The following is a 19,103-nucleotide window of genomic DNA, read 5'->3' on the forward strand; positions in this document are numbered from 1 at the left end:
TCTGATCTTCCTGTCTCTACTTCCCAACTTCTGGAATTATAGACAGGCATCAACGCACTGTTTATGTGGTGTTGGGAATCAAACTGTGGGCCTTATACATGCTAGGCAAGCACTTTACCAACTAATCCACCCACTACCTTGTCTATCACCAAGCAGCTAGCATTAACTGAGAGAGAGAGTACTCATACTTGAGAGAATTTCCAAGACCAACCCAGGAGGAAACTCTCCCTTCTGAGCAGCACCTAGGTGTTTGGGAAGGTTGAGAAATTAGTTTCAGCATGACGCCATGGAGATGCTATGAAAACACGGCTGAATTACAAACGAGCACCATGAAACCTTTAGAAATCTAGGTGTGGCTGCACTGACCTGTGATGTCAGCATCTTTGAAACTTGGGAGACTGGGACAGAAGGATTCCTGGGAGTTTGAGACTAGTCAGTCTCAAAAAAGGAAAAAAAAAAAAAAAACTCCTGGGTTTTCTCGCAAGATTCTTCAGCTTATACTCAGTTTTTTTAGTTTCTGATTTTTCTATCTGGTTTGATAAATTTTCTGTATTCAGTCCATTTTATTTTCTCATGCTTATTTGGAAATTCTAGTATTCCTTTATATCTTGTCAACCGATACATTTCATACTCCTATGCTCATAAGACATTTTCCCTACAGTCTGAAAATAAGCTAGCAATTATTTCCACAAGATAAACCCTGAAATAGTCCTGCATGCATTTATTTCTTCCCTCTTTCCTCTACCTTTCCCAGATGAGACCCCGGCAGCAGTAGTAACTCAGCACCCGGCACACTCCAGCACCCGGCACACTCCAGCACCCGGCACACTCCAGTGTCTAGGACTTGCTGTGATCATTTAATACTTTAAGTAACTGGAATAAAATGGTCTTTTCAGGCTGCTGCTTCTGCACTCAAAGTCCTCACTCGATACCCTCATCACATACAACTCTTCAGAGACGCAAACATTATGTAACATTCCATATCTGTGTCTCTCAAGCGAGAGTGTTTAATGTAACAGTCACGATGTGCCAGGCACAGCTGAAGATGACATGTGTCAATTCATTTAGCATATACAACTCCGTGAGGCAGCGCCGTCATTTTCTCCATCCTACGGAGAAAGAAACCGAAGCAAAGCAAGAAAAGCAAGTTCACAGAGTCGGAGTCAGAAAGAGGGAGCGCCGAGGTTCAGATCCCAAGACTGTCCTGAGCAGTGTTTCTCAACCTGTGGGTCACAGCCCCTCGGGGCCACGTATAGAATATCCTGCACATCAGATATTTACATCGTGATCCATAACAGTAGCGAAACTACAGTTATGAAGTAGTAACAAAAGAATTTTATGGTTGGAGGTCACCACACGAGAAAGTGTCTTAAAGGGCCACAGCGTTAGAAAGACCGAGAACGACTGGTTCTGAGAATCTCATGCCTCCGCAGCATGCTTGAGATTTCCTTCCAAACACAGACTCTGATCTCCATTCTGAACTACTAAATTCTGCATTTTAACAAGATCTTTGGGGGAGCAAATGCACATGGAAGCTCGGATTTCGTACTCTATAGTATTTGGGAAGTGAGCATAGTCTACACACACACACACACACACACACACACACACACACACACACACACACACAATGCTACTATGCTCTGGATTCCTGTATTCAGATCTGCTCATCAACACCTTTGCCTACTCAGTTGAAAGAATGAGAACTTAGAGAGAACAGGCCTCAGGGGCTGTCTTAATTATCTACATGGCTGGTAAGTAGCTTTCATTTCTCCACATAAAAATCATGCAAGTCTTCCTCTTTATCCTTGAAATTCAGAATTTTTAGCCCAACCTGCCTTTATGTGTATATTTTCTCTTTAATCATTCCTGAAGTTGGTGAGCCCTTTCAATTTGCAAACTCGGTTCTTTTTCTTCATCTCGGGCAAATGTTCTTCTCGTTTGTTTAATTATTGCTTTTTCTCCATCTATTTCATCTCCCCTAGAACTGCTATGATTTGCTAGTTACGTGTTCTTGGTGCACCTTCCAAGTCTCTCACCTCCTCTCTAATGGCTCACTTCTTAGCTTTTGTCTTTCTTTTCAGATAGCACCTCAGTATGACTCCATGTGCCATTTATAAATCTCTTTTGATTCATCTACTGAATTGTTCAAATGTTCGGAGAGCATCACAGAAAGTGAGTGCCTTCATCTCCGTAATGCCTGTTCCCTGGTCAAATTCTCATCGGCTGCTCAGTTCAGTTGTGCAGGGTTTGGGTTCTTAGGACCTGTGGTATCCCCTGTCTCTGTGGGTTAGACGGCTGTGTAGATGTGTTTGTTGCTCTTGTCTCTTCCTCAGCTCATGTCTGGATGCTGCAGCAGCCTATGAGGCAGCAGCCCTGCTGGTAATAAGAAAGTGGAGCTAACTTTTGTCTAGGGGACCCGCAGTGAGGAAGCCACCAAGATGCAGGCCCCTCTGAGTCACCAGAAGAAGAAGATGCCTCTTGCCCTAGCATTTTATGCGGGTTTTTTTTTTTTTTTTGTCTTGGGAGCAAGAAAAGAAGTTGCCCACTGGGAGCACAGGAGACAAACACATTTACAGTAGACTAAAGTCATTGTCCCTGAAGACCTCAACTCTCTGAAACCAAGCTCTTTAGAGGATTCCTTCATTTTTTGCAAAGCTCCCAGTGTTGGGGACTGTAGATAGAAGGATTCTTCAACTGGCTCACTCCATCTAGAGTACAAGTATAAAATGCTATATAGCCACTGAAAAGACGAGGGAAGAGTTTGTTATGTATTATGTTTGATCCACCATGTAGTTGCTGGGAATTGAACTCAGGACCTATGGAAGAGCAGTTAGTGCTCTTAACCTGCTGAGCCATCTTTCTTGCCTCATGTATTATGTTTGAAATGTCCATGATGTGTAGTTCAATAAAAAAAGAGAAATTTCATAAAATAATGAATCCTATGGTATAATTTTAGGAATATTGAATGTGTGTGCATATACACACTCATTAAGGTTTTCAGGTTGTAAGTAATGAAAAGTAGTGTAAGAAAAAAGTCAAACATAACATTTATTTGGTTCAATACTGACATATTTAGTGAGCTGATCATGAATGCTAGATGGTCAAGGTGTATAACAGAGGTCCTGGGCAACATCAAAGTGTAGCAGCAGTATACAGATTTTCTCCATCTCTCTGTTTCTCTGTCTCTGTCTGTCTCTGTCCCTGTCGCTGTCTCTGTGTGCATGTTCATGTGTGTGTTTGTGTGTGTGTGTGTGTGTGTGTGTGTGTGTGTGTGTGTGTGTGTGTGTAGCTGTGTATACCCTGGTTAGGCTTTGAACTCATAATCCTCCTGCCTCAGCCTGCCAAGTAGATTACAATCACCCATGTCAGTTACCCCAGATCTCTTTCTATTGTCATTTACTTGGAATAGTAGGCTATGTCAGAGTCCCTTTACTGGAGAGAATATGGCTGTATTGGTTTGAATCCATTGTCTGTTCTTACATCAATCAGTTTACCCCTAAAAGGTTAAATATCTCCAAAATTTTCTAAGATTGGCAAAGATAATATTAACATTATTGGGGGTATGGGCAGCAGTAACTACACAGAAATCCATACGTTTTCACCCCTCCCCCTCACACCCGAACAGTCAGCAAACTGCTACTTAGAGTCAGATGTTCTCAACCATTGGACTGAAAACAGGGCCCCCAATGGAGAAGTTAGAAAAAGGACTGAAGGAGCTAAGGGGTTTTCAACCTCATAGGAAGAACAACAATATCAAACAACCAGACCCCCCCCCCAGAGCTCCCAGAAACTAAACTACCAACCAAAGCATACACATGGAGGGACCCATGGCTCCAGCCACATATGTATTAGAGGATTATCTTATTGGGCATCAATGAGAGGAGTGGCCCTAGGCCCTGTGAAGGCTCAATGCCCCAGTGTAGGGGAATGCCAGGGCAGGGAGATAGGAGGGAGTGGGTGGATGGGGGTAACACTCTCATAGAGGCAGGGGGTGGAGGGAAGGGATAGGGGGATTCCAGAGGGGAAACCGGAAAAGGAGAATAACATTTGAAATATAAGTAAAGAAAATATCCAATAGAAAAAAGAAAAAAGTAGAAATAGTATTAAGAATAGACTAAAAGAATAAATTAAAAGAAATTTTCTTTCTTCTTGATACTATTTGAAACACTTTAATACTCTAGGAATTTTCATGGTAAACTTGATTGACTGGTGGATGGGATTATATTGGAATCACACCCAGGGCTTCACACATTCTGGGCATTCTTAGTGCTCCACTACTAAGCTACACCCCAGCCCCTCTGATGAACATCATTAAATAATGAGGAAGGGAAGAGGAAGGAACAGAGAGAGGGAGTCAAAGAAGACCATTTCCAGCATCTAAATCAGTTTAAAATGCTTCTGTAAAGTACAAATAGAGTTGTTTTCACCGTATTGCTTCCAACTATGGAGAAAGATATCAGCTCACATCCACATATGTGGCACCACAGGACAGATCTGCTGGAGCTGCCATTCCACTTCCCCTGGGCTATTCTCTACATAGGTGGTGGCAGTACCATGATGACCCAACCCAAGCAGCAGGCATAATGAGCCATGCTGTGGAGGAGACCTGAACAGAGCCAGAGTACCTGTTCATAATCCAGTTCCACCTTACCTTGTCCTCTCAGACGGGGACAATGTTCCTACTTTCTTTTCACAGTTTATCCATGCAGCCTCTAACATCACATAGATTAACAGTGAGACCCCAGTGAGAGTAAGTCAATATTATGTATCTCATGGGGTATATCAGTCTGCTAGAGATCCCACAGCAACATATCAGAGGCTGGGTGAATGAACAGTATCTTTGCTTAGGTATTATTGGGGTTCATTCCTCTTGGGACTTCTCTCCCTGGCTTGCACATGGCCACTTTTACACGGAGACTTTATTTTGGGTTTCTCTGTATGTGTGTTCTTTCTATCTGCTTCAGGAAATGCATCTGCTTGCTTGTTTGTTCTTGAGACAAAGTCTCAGGTATTCCAGGGTTTCTGAGTAGCCAAGGATGACCTTGAATTTCCCATCCTCGGGCCCCCTAATGATGCTATTACAAGTGTGTGCCACCATACTTGGTTTATGATGATAATAAACCCAGGGCCCCTTGCACGCAAAATAAGTACTAAGTTGGCTACAAGCTTAGAGGGACACGTCATCTCTAGAAAGAACAGGGCCCACTGGATCACATTTTATTTACTTATGCATTCATATATATATATATATATATTTTTTTTTTTCCGGAGCTGAGGACCGAACCCAGGGCCTTGCGCTTGCTAGGCAAGCGCTCTACCACTGAGCTAAATCCCCAACCCCGCATTTATATTTCTTAAGTATCTCTTAATACTCTTCTCATTCCCCCTCCACATCTCCCTTTCATAAAGGGAAGAGAATTATGCTCCTCCCCCAAAGACAGACTACTGTGTGAATTATTTTTTTCTTTTCTATAAGAGATTTGTTTATTCTCTTTCACTTAACCTTCAATTATTTGTGTCAGTACTTTCTCCTGGCTAGTTTTCCTACACTTCAAGTTAATTCAACTTCTTTTTGTTTGCACAAGTGTTTTGGCTTTGACTATGTTGGGGCTATTTTGGCTTATTCCTGTGTAATTTTGACAAACCTGAAACAATGGTGAGTTGGTTGGTTAGAGCACTTCCTGGCTTTCTGCAACTAGATGTGCAGGTTCAACTTTTACACTCCTTGTTCTGGCCATAGAGTCATCCATTTCCCTAAGGAGGCTTTGTGTCTTTTATTAGAATATCATTTTAAAACTATGCAGTGCGCGCACACACACGCGCGCACACACACACGCGCACACACACACACACACGCGCGCACACACACACACACGCACACACGCACACACGCGCACACACACGCACACGCACACACACACGCGCGCGCACACACGCACACACACACACGCACACACACACGCGCACACAAACGCACAGACACACACACACGCGCACACACACGCGCGCACGCACACACGCACACACACGCACACGCACACGCGCGCGCGCACACACACGCGCGCGCACACACGCGCACACAGACACACACACGCTCACACAGACACACACACACGCACACACACACACGCACACACACACACACACACACAGACACCATGCTCCTGGTGGTAGTTGAAGTCAGAAGATGGCGGTAGAACAGGAGTAAGCCACCATGTATGTACCAGGAACTTAACCTGAGTCCCCTATAAAATCAACCAATGCTCTTAACCACTGAGTCCTCTCTGCATCCTGTTCCACCCTTTAAGTATGATGAACAACTCTTCAGCATATTTTTTCATCCCTGTCTGAGCCATAAATCCTCACAAAATTGGGTCTCGACCCTCTGCTATTAGGCTTCTCTTATACACATATATTACAGGTTCTCTGTTTTCCTAATCTTCCCTCCAAGTTTAGATATTTAGAAATTCCACTGTCATGTAATTTCTTGTTTTAGAACCCTAGTAAAATCATAGATTAATTTTGAAGAAAGGAAATTGGGCATTGTCGAAATCCATGACTATTTGCCATCCAATCATTCCAGATTTCTAGTGAGAGGCGAGCGTCCCACACACAGCTCCTTGGATTCTATGGGAGTTTGAACTCACCAATAAGCAGAGCTCAAGAGTTCCTCACACCACAGTACTTTAAGATGTTATGTAAGTAAGCGGTGTAATGCGCTGTTGTAATTTCTATACGCAGTAGGCTTAAGATCTTAAATTTGAAGGTAGCCTGGACCAATCTCGAACTATTTCAGGCCAGCACAGACTGCATAGTAAAACCCTGTCTAAGAAATATAAGTTGTGTTGGAAGTTGATCCATTACAACAAAGTCAGTCAGTGAAAGGCTTGAGCACTGTGTGGAGTGTGGTATCAGGTCATTATAGCTCTACAGTAGCCTCTGCCTGTCATGGTATACACTGTGCTTCCCAATAACATTCCACACTGCTTAGAGATCCTTAAGTGAGTTTCCTGTAAAACTCCTACGGAAATGGTCCTCTCTCCTCTGACCTCTGGCATCTTCCTTTTACACCTAACTTCTTCAGCTAGAGTCAGGAAACACTCCTTTCCTTCTGTGGACCCCCACGAGGCTTTCCCAGTCACTTTCGCTTCCCTTCAGCCTGTCTTACGTTACTGCCTAGGTCCTAGAGCCATCATGTATCCATAGCACCACACAGCCTTGTTCCCTCGTTTTGATAGCCAAGGATCCTTCAGCAGATGACACAGCATTAGGAAATACGTTCCCGGAAATCTTCCTTACATAAAATTAAAAACAAAAACAGCCCCCCACACACAGACAAAACAAACAAACAAAACAAGGGGTCAAAATGCAAGATGAAAACAGCAATTTCCACTCTCCGTGCAAATTTATCTTCTTATCAGAACCTACGTGGGTAGAATCATGTGTGAGAAAGATAATATATAGGATTTGAAGTCATCAGAATTGGATTTGGGTCTCATTCATTCACTGACTGTGATATTGGACAATTTCTGGGCCTCTGTAAAGCTAAATTTTCATTCCTAAATATTATATATTTCACAATAAGATATTGCTATCACATTTAGAATAACATCTCCATATCTCTGGGGTATCTGTAAAGTTGCTTTCTTCTTTTTTTAATAATATAAAACATAATAGTTTTCTCCCCCAGTTCCTTCCTACCAGAGTCTGTGCATGTGGCAGAATTTCCTTTGGATTACTCAGGCTGTCTTACTCCCTGCAAGCCAGTTATTTTTTAGAGACTGCTAACCAGGAGCGATGGTAGCTTCTTTTCTTTCTTTCCTTCTTTCTCTCTTTCTTTCTTCCTTCCTTCCTTCCTTCCTTTCTTCCTTCCTTCCTTCCTTCCTTCCTTTCTTTCATTCTTTTATTTTCTTCTCTCTTTTTAAAAATATTATAACCTTCTTCACAGGTTTTGTTTTGTTTTGTTTGTTTGTTTTTACTTTCTATCGGTTCTTTGTGAACCATGCACACCATGCGCCCCAATCCCACTCATCTTCTCCTCTCCTTGTTCTCACCCTCCATCCTTGCAAACTCCTCAAAATGGGGGGGGGGGAATCTCTGTAGTGTGTCACAGTGTGTCCCACACTATACCCTGTCATCCACATGTCTTTGCCAGTAAATGTTCATTGCGATGACTTATTGGTCCGGTGTGAGGCCTCTGGCTTTGCTATTCATCAGTACTGGATCCTCACTGGGACTCCCCTCAGAAATCCTGCTATTGCCCTGTGTCATGGAGATCCTGTACTTTTGGAGCTGGAAGACTGACCCCTTCATGCACTCCAGCAGTTCATCAGTGGGAGATGTTGGGGTGGGCCAATTCAAAGCCCTGGATCTGGGCCTGAGAGGAATTTGAGCTTGTGAGTTCACCAGTTCTCTAGCTCTCGTGACCTTGGGGCCGATGAATTGGTCCACTATCAGAGCCAGATCTACCTTGTTACCCAGGTAGGTGAGGTGCAGGGCCTGCTTTTTATAATGCTGCAGCTATGCAGGGCATAGCCAGTTCTACCGCTCTCAGGACCCCAGGTCCAGCTCTTCTGTCTGCCATAAATGGGAAGGGACTAGGGAGGGAGGAGGCCATCTCTTTCTCTTCCAACCAGCAGACAAGAGGCAGGCCAGCACTCCCAACACTCATGCCCTCAGGGGCTGGCTCACCCATAACTCCTATGTCTAAGATCAATTTTATTGTGCTGCCCAAGTGAGGTGCAGGGCCTGCTCTCCCAAGTCCTACAGTGAGGGGCAGGGACATCTTTCCCACTCTGATGACCTTGGGGCCAGCTCTCCTGCCTGCCACTGGTGGCAAGGGGAGGGGGGAGGGGGTCTTTCCCTTGCCCAAGTCAAGTGCACTGGGAGCTCTCCCACACTCATCCCCTTGAGGCAGCTCACCTAAGCCCCCACCATCAGGGTCAGCTCTACTATGCTGCCTTGGTGAGGTGCAGGGCTTGCTCTCCTGTTCTCAGGACCCCATCGGTGCCAACTTGCCTGGCTGCCTCCAGTGGTGAGGGCAAAAGAGAAGGGAGGTGATCTCCTCGCCCACAGGGATGGCCTGTTTTTCGTATGTTCATCTTAGAAATGAGGGAAGTAGGAATCCCAGGGTTGCAGTGACTTTACCAAGGTCAAGACATAGAAGACTAGGTCGCCATTCCAGGATTCTCACAATTCACTCGTGGAATATTTACTGAAGACTGGCCATGTGTCCCACGCAACACTGGGCCTGAACTGTGAAGCTAGAGAAGGTATAGACTTAGTACTGTATAAGAGATAAACACACTTCACAAACTATAACAGCCTGTGATCGGTGCTAATTTTCCTCTTGTTGGAGAAATTTTAAAGCCCAGAGCTGCATCTGCACCAGAATATGAATGTGAAAATCAATGGGTGCTGACTGAAGTGGCTTTAGAAAGCTTCAGCCTGAATCCTAATGGATGGGAAATGACTTCTTGCAGACGTTCCTCTTACCTAAAGCCTTATTCAGTCACCCATTTAATCTCTCTCCAAACACATTTAAAGAAGACCTACTAAATGCACAGCACCATGCGTGCAACCAGGATAGAAAGACGGAAATAAGATTGCTGCCTAAAGTCCAGGAAGTAAGGAAGTATACCCTGACAGCTTTCCATACCACAGGTGTTGGCGGGTTTTTAAGGAGATCGTAGGAATAATCTAAAGTTGATTCTGTCAAGAGCTTGTACTTAAAAAAAAAAAAAAAAGACCGTAATTAAAGCTGCACTGTGTGAAGCATACGCTTTCAACATGCAGGACTGCTGTTCTTGGGAATGCGGGAGGATTTGGAGGTGATTTTCACACTTTAGTTAAGATTCGCATTCGCTCTTTGACCATCATGAATAAGCAGCCAGAGTCTCCATGGTTGAGAATTGATTTCTAATGCATGTTCCACATCATTGCAGTGGATTTTCAAACCGCAAGTAGTTTTCTGACCCCGAAATAAAATCACAAGCTTTACATATATTATATAACTGATAAAATATACATATATTTATATATAAAACTTTTCACTGAGTCATAGAGATTCAGCCAGTTCACCACTGCTACAATGCAGTTGCAAAGCTGTCGAATTAAAGTCACAACAAAATCGATATCTATTAGTGGGGTTTTCTCTCATTTTGCTCTGCATCCTCTCAACCACTGAGTCTTAAAATAAGCCAGCCTCCAGAATGGAAGGGTGTTACAGTCAGCACATGACAGAGCTGATGGCTTAATCAATTCTTGCTTTTTAGCATTATCTTTAGGGCCCAGATAAACATTATTTATTCATTTTTACTTGGAACCAGCTTCATGGAACTTTACCAAAGGGATGAGACACTATTTTATTTCTATAAATATCTGCTGGGGGTGGCCAAGACACAGAGAAGACAAGTGTTGCTCTCAGAAGCCCGCAATGATACTTTGTAAAAAGGAGGTAGGGAGAATAATAAACGCTTGTGAATTTCTTTCCTCCAAGCCTTACTAAAGCGTCTCTTCCCCTCAAAAGTGTCTCAGTCTTACAGTAAGTCAGAAGAAAAGGGGCCTGGGTCCTTTTCTAAATTTCACTCAGAAATTTAAAAGCCTGAGATGGATGGAATGACTGTCAAAACAACTTGAGACAAGAAAACCTTTTAGAGCTCAGTGTCCGCACACCGTGAATGCCACCAAACCTGAGTTATGCATTCAACTCACAATGCCTTTGGACTGTAAGGGCACACTCCATGCATAGACTTTGGTATCAGAAACTGGTGTTTGTTACCAACAATGACCTTCCCAGGGAGACTTGATCTCAGCAAACACTAAGTAAATGCTCTGAGGAATGGCATGGATCCATTGCATGTTAAAAGCATCCCTCCCTAAAGGTCAGATATGCTTTACAACAAAGTGCAGGAAGTTGTTTACATAAGGTGGTCCGAAGTGGTAAAGTATGTCATAGGCCATTGTCCTTTTCTCCAATTTAATCTGTGAGGTTAAACTGTCAATAGTACCAACATTATAAAAGTGGAATGGGAAATTATTGACATTTACTAATATACCTTGTTCATCTCTTTTATTGTTTAGAAGTAACATAAATCAATTAACATCATCCACCTTATCAAATACAAATGTAGGTATACCTTCTCTACTTTTATCTCTAACTCTCTTCTCTCCACCTTCCTGTTACTTTAATTTTTGCCTCACTTTCTAGACAAGGGTTCTCTGTGTGAAATGCGGGAAGACACTTCATTGGTGTGTATGGAATTTTACAGCATTCTGCTAACAACTGCTAATGTAATAGTACTTTGATTTTCACTGAGGTAGCAGAGTGGGACTAAATTCGAATGATGAGATTTGGGGTCTGAGGCAGCAGCATTTGGAAGGATTCATGAACTATCCAATGAGGCCTCCTACTCTGAGTACGTGTGAAACTGACTTTGGAGAGAAAGTGCTGTCACAAATCCTATGGTCCTGACAGCTTGATTTTTGACTGTTTGGATCCTGGCTCATAAAATGTTTTGTGTTTTCTCAAATGGAACTGTTTCATCATTTATCACAGCAAGCCACTGGGGTCTCATTGCTACTGCGATTTTCAGATGTGAATATGCAGGTTCTCTGTATCCTATGCATCCTGAATAATTAAAAAAAAATAACGATTCCTTGGTACCTTTCTACTCTTCTCTCAGTAAAGATTTTATACTGGAGTTAAAGTTACCCTTGCACCTACTTATGCCAGACATTAACATGGGGCCTCTGAGCAAGTCACAACAACTCTCTACCTCATGCCTGAACCTCTCCAATGCCACTGGTCTGCCCCATTCTTTGCAAAGCTATAGAGACCTCCTGCTATATCAGCTCCAGGTCTTGGGCCTCTCTTGTGTCCCTTGCCACACAAAACCATAGTCTGTTAATTCATTCCAGAGGAATGATATCACCTAGCCCATCAGAATCTGGAATTCTGTTGGAAAGGAACCTGCCTGGATGTAGCACAGAGATCCAAGTGTTCCCAACCAGAAATCCTTTTGACAACTTTGGGACAAGCTAACTCTGTCTTCTTCTACATACATTATAATCCTTGTTCTCTATTCAACTGAGGTCATAGTATGAGTGAGTTCCAGCCAGTGAAATGTAAGCATGTGTGTGTTATTTTCTAATTTGGGCCACAAAAAACAAAAGCAACAACAACAATAACAACAACAACAACAACAAAAGCCTTTCAGAGTAGCCACAGCTTGATCTTGAGACACACGGACAGGAAAATGAGCAAGTTGGGTGTGGCACATGCCTGCAATCCCAGCACCATATAGGCTAAGTCAGGAAGTTCACAAAGCACCTTGAGTCTGAGGCAAGCCTGAGCTATAGTGCAAGATCCTATCTCAAGAAACAAAGGTGAGCTGGTGAGATAGTTTAGCAGGTAACGGTGATTAGCTAAGCCAAGCTGGACAACCTAACCCTAAGGCCTACTCCACAGAAGGAGAGAACTCCTGCAAAGTGTTTCCTGAACTTCTCCTGTATGATGCATGCACACACAGAGCCTCACAGCACCCTTCCTTACACTTTCCCACCCTTTCCATGATGCTCCCTAAGCCTTTGGGGAGGCTGACTTAGATCTCCCACCTAGATCTAAGTGCTTAATAGTCTCTTATTCTTAGCACTGTGACCAGTTATAAGTATCTGCATCAACAGCTGACCACTACAGAGAGAAGTTTCTCCTATGCCAGGTTTTGAGGTATGTTTGTTATAACAGCTAACCATTGCCTTAACTAATATTTAACTCCCATGATCTCTTGGAATATATTTTAGCCGCCTATTTTCTATGGCCACCAATGACACGGTAAAGCAGATATGAAATACCAAATTTAGCCAGATTACTTTCTGACCAGACTTCTCACCTTCTAGTGCTTTAGTTGTAATATCTTCAAATCATAAATGTAAACACAATTCTTTTTATTAATTAACAATAATTGGTATAAAATATATTCTGATCACTGTTTCCACTCTATCCTCTACTGCTAGGTCTTCCCTTCCTCCTGGCCCATTTAACTCCATGCATATTCTCTCTCTCTCTCTCTCTCTCTCTCTCTCTCTCTCTCTCTCTCACTCACTCACACACACACACACACAAATACACACACACACAAATACACACACACACCATAAAAATCACAAAATTGGAAACCATACATATACAAGCAAAAGACCAGTAAGTTGAAAAATACCCAACCAAAGCAATATAAGCCAAAAACAAACAAACCTTCCTACTAGTTATACTTACTTGAATTTAAGCTTCATTTAGCCTTTTATTTCTTTAAATGTGCCTCGACGCCATTTTGTCAAAAGCATCCTCATGTCTCACTTTATGCACAGGGCAATGGGATTTAAAACTCTGATAGTTTCCAAAGGAGAAATAATAACCATCTTGGGTTCCTTCCTGACCCAAGGCTTCATATACGCGACTTCATCAGCTCTAGATTAAAACACTGGTCTTCATTTTTGTGTACCACGGCACTTCAACCTCAAATTTTCCAAAGGCAAACTCATTATTTTCTTTCTCCATGCCCCCAAACCTATTACGATGGCTAACTTTCATTGTCAGATGGATATAATCTAGAATCACTTGAGGGTTTTAATGAAGGACTGTCTATTGGGTTGGCCTATGGGCAATCTGCAGAGTTTTGTCTAATTAAGAAAACTGGTAGGGAAGACCCACCCACTTTGGAGGCATCATTCCCTAGGCAGGGTGTCTTAAACTATGTGAGAATGAAAGACACACTAAGCTTACATGCACTTATTTCTCTCTTCTCCTCACTCGGGGATGTGATGTGACAAGCTGTTTCAAGTTCCAGACGCTAACTTCCCAGCTATGATAGGCTATAACCTGGATTATAAACTGAAATAAACCCTTCCTCCCCTAAATTGATTTTTTGTCAGGGTGTTTTATCACAGTAACAAAAATGAAACTAGAACAACTTCCCTCTGCAGTTTATTAGTGTCAACAAAAATCCTTTCCATCTACTTGGAGCCTTGGCTCAGACTTCAGGAGCCATTCTTGATTTTTTTCTTTTTTAGCTCCGTGAACCCTTACATAATTCCTTCCATCAGCAGATCTGGCAGATTCTCCCCTAACGAATCTCTGATCTGTTTACCCTTTTCAACTCCCGTTGCCACATTACTAGTAAGTACACGCTTGTTTACTGTCTTGAATTGCTCAATAGCTTCCTACCTAGCCACAAGGCTACCATTACTTCCAGTACTGATACATTATCCACATGGCTGCCCATGAAGGCATGAGGATACATTATCCACATGGCTGCCCATGAAGGCATGAGGAAAGTGAGTGAGCCCTGTCCCAATTAGAACATATGGTTACTTTCTGTGTTGGTTACTTTTCTGTTGCTGTGATAAAGCATTATGATATGGAGGAGAAGGCATAACGGTGAACCCAGGACCTATCTGTGGCAGCAGAAAGTTGCTTGTTCACATTTCCATGTGTCAGAAACAGAAAGGAGAATTCTGCTACTCATCTGGCTTACTTCCCCCTTTCTATTCAGTCCAGGACCTCACACTATGAAATAGTGGGTCTTCCATATTCAAGCAACCCTCTCTGGAAGTGTGCTCTAGGACATAACCAGTGGTGTGTCTCCTAGGGAATTCCAAATCCCAGACTTGTTGACAATGAAGATTAAACATTGCACTTAGCATGTCTGAGGCACTAGACTTATTTCCAACCATACAAATAAATCGATTAAAATGTAAAACCTTTCTGATAGCCCCTATGATTGATCTATAGTAGTTTTATTGCGATGGTTCTTGAATGTGTGTAAACCCATGTATGATTGCATAATTATAGATCTCTTACTATTAGCCAAACCAAATAAAAAACAATGATTCCTAAACCATTAAAAATTCAGTTTTACAGAAGTCACTTAACATGATGCCTGAATTGCTTCTCACCGTGGCCATCATACTGCCTGCTATATGCAGAGCTCTGGCTTGCTTGGTTACCTTGTAGGATTCAGTTTTTCTACTCTCACTAATAAGGTAGACTTCCTTGGAACAGTATATTCCTATATTCAATGTTTAGATCACCATTGATACAAAAAGTTTTGTAGAAAAGTACCCTACCTAGAAGATATACTCATGGGTTCCTCTCTGAGGAATAATCATATAATCCATGCATAGATTTGATAACTTGCCCAAGTTGGTTATTTGTGTGCATGCTCCTTTATCAAACAAAAAGTCACTGGGTACCTAGGATTGTCTTCTATTTCCAGATAATTTTTCCAAATGGTGGTTAGAGCAGATGTGTGAGTTGTCATCAGTATTGTTTTAGTAAAAGAATGTCAGAGGTGAGTAATCTCTGTCAAGGAGCCTGGCCACTGGGCTGATGGGATGTGCTCATTTAACCCCTAGTTCCTGCACTGTTGAATAAAGAGCCTTTGGTTCCCTTTGCTGCAAGGCATCTTGGGCAATGTGCTTTGCTTCTGGAGGGAGACAATGTGCTTAACTAGCTTAGCCTGTAAGGCTTGAAGTGAGGCTTAAATACCCAGGAGACACCCCCCCCCCCCAGTGAGACACAAGAATGGAATTCCATGCAAATGCAAGAGGTTTATTTTCCAGGGCCTTAGGGTCAACCCTCAATCAGCCCCTCATGGTGAGTGACTAGAGGGCATCCCTGAATGGCTATAACAAGCAGTTTTTTTACTTTTTAGGGGTACGGGTTACATCAGCAAGGTTACAGTTTAAACTTATTTGCTAAGCATATTGACCTTTGAATCTATTGGCTAGCAAGCATATGGCATGCACTCAAACTCTATCTGGGACCAGAGGGTCAAGTGACTATCAGTCGGTATATTCTACAGTTTTTCAAGAATGTCTCTGCTCCTTCTGAGAACTGTGGGTGGAGAATGGAACTGGCCTAGCCTTGACTTGAGGCAAGAAGTTAGTATTTGGCCTAGTTTGACCTGAGGTGGTGGGTGTTATGCTGGCAAAAGCCCCTAGGGTCATTCAAACCTTGTGAGTTTTCATTCTCATGTTAACAAGTTGGCAGTCTAGCTTGTGTGTGTGTGTGTGTGTGTGTGTGTGTGTGTGTGTGTGTGTGTGTGTGTGTGCTTGTCAGCCTGTCTGCCTGCCTGCCTGCCTGCCTGTCTGTCTTCTGTCTGTCTGTCTCGGGGGTGAATCTCTTGAGAACTGAAGTGATACAAGTCCAAGCCCAAGGCCTCATCACTTCTCACAATAAATAACTACATTGACTATCATTAGGGGAATTAAACAAAACAGTGTTTGCACAGTGCTCAGGCTTAAAGGAGTGAACATGTCTCTAACCTTAGGCTGAAATGTTTTGTTTGTTTGTTTGTTTTGATGTTTGTTTGGCTGTCATGGGATGCAGGGGGTATAAGACTGGATTTATGTTAAGCTCTTGTAGAAACTTTAAAGTCTTTGAAAAAGTATTGGTGAAGGCAAAGATCTACTGGGTTTAGCTCAGGTTTTACTTTTTTAAGGGAAGAGGTAGAGTGGAAAATTACTGCAGTATCCAGTGATTCCTAACATAGCCCCTTTCATCAGCTGAGGCAGCTCCCTCTGGTCTTGCACAATACTCTTTAGAATTGACAATGATTTCCCAGGGGTCTAAAGCACAGCTAAAGATCTTGGGCAATAATCTTTATGGAATCAGATATATATAAAAAGCTCTGAAAATAAGAAACCTCCACCTAACATGTCAATGTTTTTGCATTTTTGTTAGAACAATTAGGAAATATATACAAACATGGCTGATAAAGAGGTGACCTTACTTGTTTAAGCTCTATCTCTGTACTTTTTAATTAGCCTTTTGCCCTGAACACCGTGACTTGGTACTATTTGTAACTGAAGAACCCTAGTTCTTATGGAAGTTTAAGAGCTATTAAGAAGCTTGGCCTGGTAGAAAGTCGGTACGTTATGGGGTTCCTGTGAAGGACCCTAGGGGCTTTTGCCAGTCTTACACCCACTGCCTCAGGTCAAGTCTAAGCTAAGTACCACCTTCCCCCCTTGGGTCAAGGCTAGGCCAAGTTCCATTCTCCACCCAGTTATCAGGAGGAGCAGGGACAATCTTGAAAAACTGCAGAATGTACTTGTAGGATGTTATAAGGTGACGGCAGGTACAAGATAGAATGAGGCCTGCCATTGGACAAGAAGGAAGGATGGGTGGGAGAAAAGTTTGAGGGAAGAGGAGACTGCAGAATAGTCACAGACAGAACATGGAGGCTGACGTTAAAATTCCACTCTGTGTATTTACAGGTTGTTATGGATGGATGGATCTTAAGGGATGCATTTGTATGTTTAGGTAGGCAATTATATCTTGTCAATTGGATCAGAGGTTATTGTGCTGTGTGTTCTTTCATGTGCAGATTTAAGTGTAAGAGAATGTGCAGTGGCTAGAGACACTGGGCCACCACGGAGTTGGGATGTGTGCTTCTGGCAAGATATCTAGCAGATATATTGGGGCACTGCGGTGCCAGACCTACCAGGGTTTTTTTATAATTTTATAACAACAGTACTGACTGATAGTCAGCTGTTCCTCTGGTCCCAGATAGAGTTCGAATGCATGTCATATGCTTGCTATCCATTGGCTATGGATTCAAAAGTCAATATGTTTAGTCAATAAGTTTAAACTGTAACCTTGCTGATATAACCTGTACACCTAAAAAGTATAAAAACTGCTTGTTATAGCCATTTGGGGTTGCCTTCTAGTCACTAGCCATGCGGGGCTGATTGCCAGAAAATAGACCTCTTGCATTTGCATCGAACTCTGTTCTTGTGTTTCACTTGGCGGGTTCAAGCCTTACATAACCCTCTAAGGAAGCTAATATTTCCATGGCTCACAGAGGTATTATAGTTGTAAACATGCTACTTCCTCCTTTTTTCTTTCTTTTTGGGGGTCTTCATTTTATTTCATTAAGACATATCTCACTATGTAGCCCAGGCTGTCTCAAATTCCAAACTCTTCTGATATAATCACACCCTACTGGGAGTACAGACATGAGCCACCAAATATCTGACACATGTGTTTTCATTTAGATGTTTGACTCTTAGTGTATTCTCTAACACACTCTAAGAGCAAACAGCAGAAGGACACATAAAATGAAGAAAACCATCTTCACTTCCCTGGGGTTTGGTGTGGTTGAATTTTCCAGAATGTTCTCAGTCATGTTCAATTGCCTAGTTCTGCAGTTTGCAGGGACGAGTCTGTCTCCCCTGGCTCTTCTGAAGGCTGTGCTCAGCTGCACAGATGGCTACCTCTCTAGGACACAGCAGAGTTGAATACTTTGGGGAAGACGAGGGAAAGAAGCCCCTTGGCCTGGGCTTTGTGCTCTTTTCAAATATAAAGTTTTAGCTTATCAAACCTTAGGTACAAAGTAATTCTCCAAACACTTATCTCTAGAAAGTATATAATAAGACTTGCCATCCCTCAGACCTTCAAGACTCACTTCCATCTCGTTCTCGACAGTCCACTCTGTCCCCCATATTAAACATGATCATGTATACATATGCCTTCTCTTGTCTTTGCACACTGGTAACATAAATATGTCCTAAGTCCTTTTAGGCAATGCAGTGTTATTATTAGCTGTTCAGTTGAACAGTGTGCCAAGATGACTCTCCCTTTTTGATTAGCCACTATTGTCCGAAAGGTGAAATACTTACACCCCATTTTAACAATCTTCAGGTTCTTTAGTTTTATTTTAAGGGACACAGTCACATTCTCTAACCCAGGCCAGTCTCAAACTTCATGTAGCACCTGCTGGCCTCAATCTCTCAGCAATCCTATTATCTCCACTTCCTGGGTGCTATGACTAGAGAAGTTTGGCCACCATGTTTGGTCACTTTTTGAAAAATATCTTTCAAATAGTCACGGTGTCATACGCATGAAAGTCTGTATATTATAAGGCAAAGGTAGGGAGAGCAGCAGTCCATGCCAAACGTCTGTTACCTAGCAAGCTCAAGGCCACCCTGGGTGGACGACATAAGGCCCCACTTCAAAATTCTAGCCGCTCTGTAACTCTTAGTTCTACCCTGACAGATTCGGTCTGAAAACCTATCAGGCCCTGTAGTGTTCTGTTTGGCTT

This window comes from Rattus norvegicus, chromosome 2 (assembly GCF_036323735.1).
Source record: "Rattus norvegicus strain BN/NHsdMcwi chromosome 2, GRCr8, whole genome shotgun sequence".
Lineage (NCBI taxonomy): Eukaryota > Metazoa > Chordata > Mammalia > Rodentia > Muridae > Rattus > Rattus norvegicus.